We start from the raw sequence: 8,698 nt of genomic DNA on the forward strand, positions 1-8,698 counted from the left end.
AAGAAAAGCGTCTGGACTTCTTTAAGTTGCTTGAAGACGTTTCACCTCTCATCCGAGAAGCTTCTTCAGTTCTAAGGTCAAATGGTGGAGAGTCCCAGATATAAACCTAGTGGGAGTGACCCCCCACAGAGGGACAAAAGGACCCCCTGATGATCCTCTAATCGCCTGAGCCAAGGTGGGAAACTGGGCGTGGGTCCCAATCAGCCAGAGTTTCGGGTGTGTTCATTGTGAAACCTGGCCCCACCTTATCATGCAAATTCCTGAGGTCAGATGGCCCAGGATGTGAGTGGGCGTTAAGGCGTCTGGGAAGGGATCTCAAAACTGGATTATAGATGGCAGAGAGTTGGTGTCGTAAACCCCCGCCTCTGTTCAAAGATAGTCGCTCACAGTGGACATAGATGGCTTCTTTCACTCCTCTTTCAAACCATCTGTCCTCTCTGTCCAAAATGTGAACATTGGCATCCTCGAAAGAGTGTCCTTTATCCTTAAGATGCAGATGGACTTTGCAAGCTCCTTTGACTTTTGTTTCTTTTGTAGGTTTAACTGTACACCAGAGAACACTTGCAAGGAGAAGTTTCCATTTTTGCATCTCTCCTGTGTTTTTGTACCATCATGAAGTTTAGTTGCTGCTGTGTAAATTCTCCTTTTGCTTGGTTTACATTTTTCTGATATTTATTACTACTCAAAGTGTTTTTCTTAACCTCTTTCCTCACTGATGTCCAATCACGCCTTTTTGGATTTTAAACTCACTAAAAGATCTCCTCAGAGCAGCATTTCCCGATGCTGCAGTGTGAAGGCGTTGCCTACAAAGAGCATCAGGTAGAATATGGATTTTCCAACTTGGTAGAATTATAGCCTGTAATCATGTGTGAAATATGAAAAATAAAATGTAGATGTAAATGCAATTCTAAATAAAAGGTCTATGGATGTTTTTTGTTTACAGTTTTGGAGGTTTTAGAATATAATACTGTTAAGTTTTCAGATCATATCCTTCACAAAATGTAGTTCAACAAGAGATGTTCTGTTTCTTTGGATGCAATCTTACCAAATACCAAAGATACAGACAATTAATAATATTTTTGGATAAAAACTGGATAAAAAGCACAAGTAGGAGTATTGGTTGGTTGAAACCAACCAAAGTTTCCATTATTTGATTCTGGAAAATTGCACTGAAAGAAAATTTGCTTGTTCAGGGTTTTAAGTGAGACTTACGAAGTTAGTAAGTATATGTCACACACAAAGGACATGCAGAGGGTTGGTGTGACAGAGGAGGATAGTAGGGACGGGGTGAGACTGGATGGTGATCTACTGTGGTGTCCACTAAGGGAGCGACTGAAAGAGGAAGAAGTGTAATGTTTATTCACTCTGACTGAATTTTAGACATTGTTTGAAATTAATTCCCATAACTGACGGAGCAAATTAAGCCCTGTAAAAGGTGACTTCAGTCAGTGTGTGTGTCTGTGACCAAATGATATTAATCGCAGTTGTAGTAAATGGTTTTTTTTGTTTTATTTCGTTTATTACCTGGAAGTAGTACTTCATGTTACAGATTTTAACTGAATTATGCTGCTGAACAGTAAGACTTAACCAGACAGAGGAAAATAATTAATGTCCTTTGTTTAGTGACTTTTTATAATTTAATATGAAGCTGAGAGGAAAATACCATCCAGACGAATTGTAGAGTTCAAAATGTGTGTTGACGACCTCTTTGCTGAAAATTTTTATATATTGATTTCTCATGGATGAATTTATCCCACCGCAACCAGACTTGGAGGAAACTGAAGATTTAAAACTCTGCAGTTTCAGTTTTCTTCAGGTTATTGATCAGGGACTGTGTTACACCTGCATGATGATGCTACAGGTGCCTACAAAGAGCAGCTGGTTGGTCAAATTAAGCTTGGAGATGTTTAGAAATTTAGATTGCAAATAAAACATACTGATGCACATTTCAAGTGTTCAAAGCAGCCTATGCTATGATGTAGAGCCACTAGAGGTCACAATTACACAGTTTTTGAGTTTGAGTTTACTTGCATATAGGCAGGGTGGTTAAGTCTGCTTGGATCACACAGCATTGCATGCTTTGTTCTACATAGCACACACTGAGACAATGTTCCACATTTTTACTGGTTTAAGTTTAAAACTTGTGAGTTTCACAAGAAGCGTGTGATTCAAATAGGCTTATGGAAACATCCTTACTGAAACCCAGAGGTGTTTAGCAGAGATCATCTGCTAAAATAAGAGTTGTTTTAACAATCAATGCAGCAGAAATAGTGGACAAGCAAGTAGGAGTGATACTAGTAACACTAGATTACAATCAAACCTTAGCTTCCACTTGAATTTAAATAAAAATTTTGATTATTTGTTCTTCTTATGATCAATGCTAAACCTTTAACCTGCATAGTTTGGTCATGTTTTACACGATACATCCCTTTGCTTTACATTTACTTTGCTGTGATCCAATCACCCTGCTTACTTATGGTCTCATGAATTAAAATTTCAGTTTCTAAACAATTTCATCACCCAGGCAAGTAGTTTGATACGATTCTGGCTGTTTACCTTGCTGCTTCCATGAATAAATGATTAAATGTCAGAAAACATGTATGTATGTATGTATGTATGTATGTATGTATGTATGTATAATTTCATTGAAAAATACATTTATTTCAATAGCTTCCAGATCAGGGTGTGTGACATTTACCCCGTCCAAACTTCACAGTCAAGACCTCACAGTGTAAATTGTAATCACAGCAAATAGATGTGGACAGGATCCTATCCAACTGCCTCTGCTGAATATGAGTATTCAGCAGACTCACACTCAGTGACACTCCCCCTGCCTCTGGTCAACAGCCAATGATCGACTGTCTCTTTCCAGGACGCAAAGAGCTCTGGATATGTGGAGTAAGAGTACAGAAACAAGGTGGCTGGAGGATCCGTTTGGAATGGAAACAGTCTGACGCACTTAGGCGATCATAAAACGCCAACGGGATTATCGCCGGCCTATGGGGGGCAGTGAATGACACACTCTTACACCTCATGTGAACTGTGTGATTGCCTCACCACAGTATATTTCTCTGGCATTTTTATGGCTGTTAGCCTCTATTGAGGCAAAAGAACCCAACTGTGAGTGATTTGTTGAAGGAACTATTATCACATGACAAAAAGCTTTTCTCTATTTACAGTGAACCACATTTGGCATGTTCTTTGCTGGCTGTCAGACAGTTGTTCAAAGGTCCTCCGGTGATTTAGCTTTGTGGTCGTGTGCAATACTGTCTGATAAACATCTGTGGCTGAAAAATTAAGCCAAGTGAGCTGGTGCCAAAAACTGCATTTCCTCAAGGGGTCCCTTGGGAGTGGGTCTAAAAGTGAGTCAATCTCCACAGACTCTGGAAAAAAGTCCAACTTTACAGCAGAAATAAACCTGTTGACAGCCGGGCATGAAAAACTATTTGTCTATATTGCTAATATAATCTTTTATGCTGATGTTCTTATAAAGGATCAATTTGAATTTCATTAAGGCTTAAAGTTATTAACTATGCTATTTCAACCAACAAAACTGGATTACTCAACCTTTTTGGGTTTATTTATCTGGTTACTAATGATTTGCTGAGTTGAATTCTAGTATTTTGTATGTAAGTTTTAGCACTAATTGTCTTTCTGTGTCTGTGTGAGGCTCCATTCAGTTTATGGATACATATTGCTAACCAAGCTAGCTAGCTTTTAGCAATACACCCTCCATCCAAATATTATCACTTCTGCCTCCAAAAACCCCACATGGCATTGACCACAATACAAATATCAATCCTTCACAAACCAAATGTTAATGTCATGGTGGTTATATACAGTCTGTAACTAATAAAGGACAGTTTGAAAACAAATCTGAAGAAACAGAAATGGTTTATAAATAAATAAACCATTTCTGTTTCTTCAGATTTTTGACTGTTTTTCTTAAGACCAGATTCTCACACATCTGAAAATGTAAGTTGACAACTGACTGAAGAAATGTAGATATGATAAACAAGTGGCAACTGATGTAGCATTGAGCCGCTAGCATCAAGAAAAAGTGAGCAGCCACCTGAAGAGTCAGCTCTGACTTAACGCCACACTTAATTCAGTTTGACTGAACTTTGGAACGTGATACAGGTAAAGCAAGCCTTGTGTGTTAGTTTAAACATCGTCAGTCAATTTTATAGACTTGTTATTTTCTTTAAACTTTTTTATTTTAACAGTAAATTTGACCATATAAGAATTTACTTGGTCCTCTTCTGTTCCGTAATGCTGTCGGCACTAATTTCGCCAAATAACATCAGTTCTAGTGATACCGCCCTTGAAACCAAAGCCTGACATTCATGGACCATGTTAGCATGATAATAGAGGACCAAACGCTAAACATTAGCATGTCCTATTGTTCTGTATTCCCCCTGTCCTCCTGGCGTTTGGGACATTTTTCACATGCCACTGCACTGCCAAGGTTTCGAAATATGAACCCCCGCTGAGCCAGACAATGAATGCAACCGGGCGGTGAAAAGGGTATATCTGTTACATAGGCGAGAGGCCAGCTCAACAGTATTTATTTTAACAGCAGGCTATTAGCAGGAATGTTTGTCTTGTGTATTTACACGGGTTTCTAGTTGTAGAGACCCAGGGTTACAGACTGTACTAGATGAAGACCAAGCTGCACGTGACAGCGATTTGAGAGCCATCATCTTAAGACTCAGAATATAACTTTTTTTTGTTTTTGTTCTTTTTTAACCCTTCAAGAATAAAAACAATAATATATGCTAAAAACCTGGTTCTAGTATACAAAAATACCATGTAAAAGATTGTTAGGAATGTTAAGTTGAATGGAATAGAAATCCTTTATTCTTCCCTCGAAGAAAGAAAACATGTAATTGGTTCTGTTTGTTTGTGTGTCTGTTTGTTAGCAGTTTAGCATAATGATAATATTAATAGTCTTGAAATTATGTGTAATCGTAAATAATATCAGCTCGAGATGACTTAATTTTGGTAAAATGGGTCAATGTTAAGTTCCAACCAAATGTAAAAATCAATAAAACTTTAATGAATTATCTTCAAACTACAAAGCCTTGGGGGACATGATTACTTAGGTTGGCTAAGCATTTGACCTTGACCTACATTGTTAGGGCCCAAGGTCAAAGCTGACATTGGAAAAAAAATGTCAAGAAACAGTATGAAGTAATATATCACATGAAAGGGTATTGAGAGAGTTGTACAACACACTTTTAAATTTTTTTTTATATGATGCTCTATGACGTTACAATGGTGCTATAGCAGGCTGATGTCATCATACTGTACTAAAAACAGGCTGATGCCAGCAAAAACATCATAAAACCTCAAAGTTTTAGTATAGGTCTGGCGCTTTGGGGGGAGTTGTGCTTTCTGTTTGCTCTTGCTCTTATTGTAATTAGGATTTGGCAGATGATGTTGTTCTATTTGTCAAATGAATTAAAAGATTGAATAAAAAATAAACATTAGAAAGCACAAAAACTGCTTTTAATCTCATTTACTTCACATAACTGATAAGCCTAATATTTTACATACCTATCAAAATTACTGCATTTAAATTCATTTCAAAAGACTAATGGCAACCCTAAACTTGCTGCAATATATATATTTTATATTAAAGCAGCTATAATAAATCTTTTACCAAAGAATTTCACAATGAATTGCTGAAAATTGCAGAGAGTTTTTGCCTGACTCTGCAGCCTCCCTCAGCAGAGGTAAAACAGAGTAAATATTGGACTTGTGTTCCCACGATGATCAGAAACATGATCTACACTCTGGTTTGCTCAGTTTCTTCTCCATTGAAGAGGTAAGCAACTGTTTACTAAGCATTCACGTGGTTTGACAATGTATTAACATGTCAATGTCTAGTGCTGCCCCTGAAAAACCCCCAAAACAAAACCACCACCCAACAGATGGCCCAAATTTTCAAAAATGTTCATGAGCGTCTGCAGCCAAAAAACATTATGTGCTTCTCATAAATTAAACCTTGCTGTTATTAATAATTTATCCCACGCTTTGCTTTTAAGGAACGCCTGTTATACTCCTTGTCAGTAGTATAATTACCACATTAAAATACAATACTATTACGCCTTCCTACTGCCTTTGAATCCCGTTTTCCTCATGTAAGATACTGAGTTGCTGAAGCAGAAGATATTTTAAAGCCCAGCTACCAAATGGACAACACCTGTATTAAATATACGTTAGAGAAATTATATTTTACAATGTCAGTGTGTTTTCTCAATGTTGAACATTTTAAAAGCATACATCAGCCACATGCTTAGAGTAATTATTTGTCTTCTAACAGATCTCAGCTGTAGCTGACAGTTTGTTATTTAAAGAGGTTTGTGCAGCGTGGTTGGGTTTGGAAACAATAAGTCGAATTGACAGGTTTCCCTGCCTGCAGCGCATCTCCATCTGGAGCTCTTGACTAATGTTTCTTGGAGTTATCGTGACACAGTCCGCCTTCCTCTGCGTGCACACCAGTCACCATGTTGACCCAAAATAGAGCTGCTTGGCATAAATGAGTTCAGATTTAGCCTGCGGCTGAGAAGGGGTAGACATGGATACCCTGGCAGACTGCTGGGTCTGAAGTGTCACTTCACTTCCAACAGTTTTTGTCTGTCGCATATTGATATGTAGCCATGAAGGCATAGAGGTTTTTGTTTTTGCCATCTATTGGCTTCACCTAGGTTTGCAATTACCGTAAACCCTCTAGCTAACCCTTGCATAATAAAGGGAACCTGTTAGAGGAACCTACAAAGTGTTGCTCAAAGCTTAATTAGCCTCTGTGTTATTTATGTAAAAACAATTAATTTTTTTCTGTACATGCAGACTTTTACATTGAAAACTGTATCCCTGGACACGGAGTTAAATAAACAAACAGAAACTATGATTAAAAAACATTTTTATTGACAAAAAGAGCAAAGTCGAAAAGGTAACCGCATAACTTAGTGATTCATATGCAACACCCATGTCTTGGTATTTAAAAATGCTTAAAAAACCCCCAGAAGAATAAATAAACTTGATAAGTCCTATGGAAAGTGAAAGTCTGATTAACTCAATTAAAAAACAAACAAACTATTCCTAGTATTTTAAAACTAAATATATTTGTTAAAACCTTAAGATCAATTATCAAACTTTGACACATCACAGTCTCATCCAGAACTGGCCCCTCAAATCATTTCAAGGTTCAGTCTTCTAAGCTGTAAAACGACAGGGGTCATGACAGGTGACAGTAGATCCTCCTACAGTTAGCATAGCCCGGAACAGAAACAAAGAGAAAAATGCTGACAAAACACAAATAAGCTGCTGACTACTAGTTTTTTCCCTTAGTTCAAATGATGGTAGGAGGCAGCCTCACTCAACCTAAAATATTGCTGAAATTGAAATTTTGGACCTATTAAAATTAAGTTCTCTCTGGCCTATCATGCGATTCATCCATCTATATTGATTTGGAGATATTAGCAGTCTGCCTTTTCTTGTTATGAAACTAAATGTTACTGGCTTTGTTCTGCTCAGGAATAGATATGAAAAACTCAGCAGCAGTGTCTCTTTCTAGAAACTTTCTACTGAACTACTCCAACTACATCACTGTGAACGAGGAAGCTTGACAGGATGTAAAAATCAATGGCATCCGCCGAGGCTGAATAGTAATGTTAGCTGCATGTTTGCTTTCACTGGTGGGTGTAGAGCTTTATACAGCAAATAATTCCTACTTGATTCTGCTCACAGCAGGCCCTGTGGATTTTTGTTTTTGGCAACCATGTCATGACACTGCTGTTGAGTTGTTAAGACTGATATTGTACTTCTCACAGCACCAGATGCTGAATACTTCCATTGTATTCAAGAGAAGAGAGACACCTTCCTTTGACCAACACAGATTCTCAATGAATCAACAACATGAAAGAGACAAACATGCATATATTTGATGTTAGGGTAAGTTATCATTTTATGACTCTTCACCAAAGTGAATTTAATACTTGCTGTTGGAGGGTGTGAAGAAAAGTTTATGTTGCTTTAAGTTTGTGGAGGTATTTCATTGGCCAACTGAGATCTCCGACCTAACTAATACCTATTGATAGTTTTCATGTAATCTCAAAAACAATTTAATCTTACATTGGGAAGAAAAAATAATCAGTATTGAGAGTTTTAGAGGTATTTCAGTGTGGATTGACAGAGCTGCCCACATTACTCCACACAGCTAGCATGCCTACAAACTTGTAAACATGGCAGCACATCTACTCTCATTACGTAATTATATGACTGCACAATCCCAGATTGTGTTAATGCTTATTTATTTCAAAAGACCAAAGGATTGTGATTGTCTGTGAACAATAGAAAATGGTACATGTGCTTTGCAGACAGGGTGGATCAAAGATGGTTGCTGATCGCTCTTCAAGCCTTAAGAAAACGGCCAATTGATTTACAATAGTGGACGTGCAATTTGAGCCTTTCACAGCGAACTGAATGCATGCAAACATACCCTCTTGCACAGACAGAACACCAGATTTCCTTATAAAGTTTTTCTGGAACCTCTTTCGGTATTTATTTGGCTCGGTTGCAAATGCAGAGCAGCTGTTTCTCACACAGGTCTGGAACTGATGTATGTCACAAGAACTGCTCGGTAAAGAGCCTGGATTTGACCCTGTCTGCAGCCTGTTCTGGTTAAAAATTT

This window comes from Rhamphochromis sp. 'chilingali' (assembly GCF_963969265.1).
Source record: "Rhamphochromis sp. 'chilingali' genome assembly, chromosome: 14".
Classification (NCBI taxonomy): Eukaryota; Metazoa; Chordata; class Actinopteri; order Cichliformes; family Cichlidae; genus Rhamphochromis; species Rhamphochromis sp. 'chilingali'.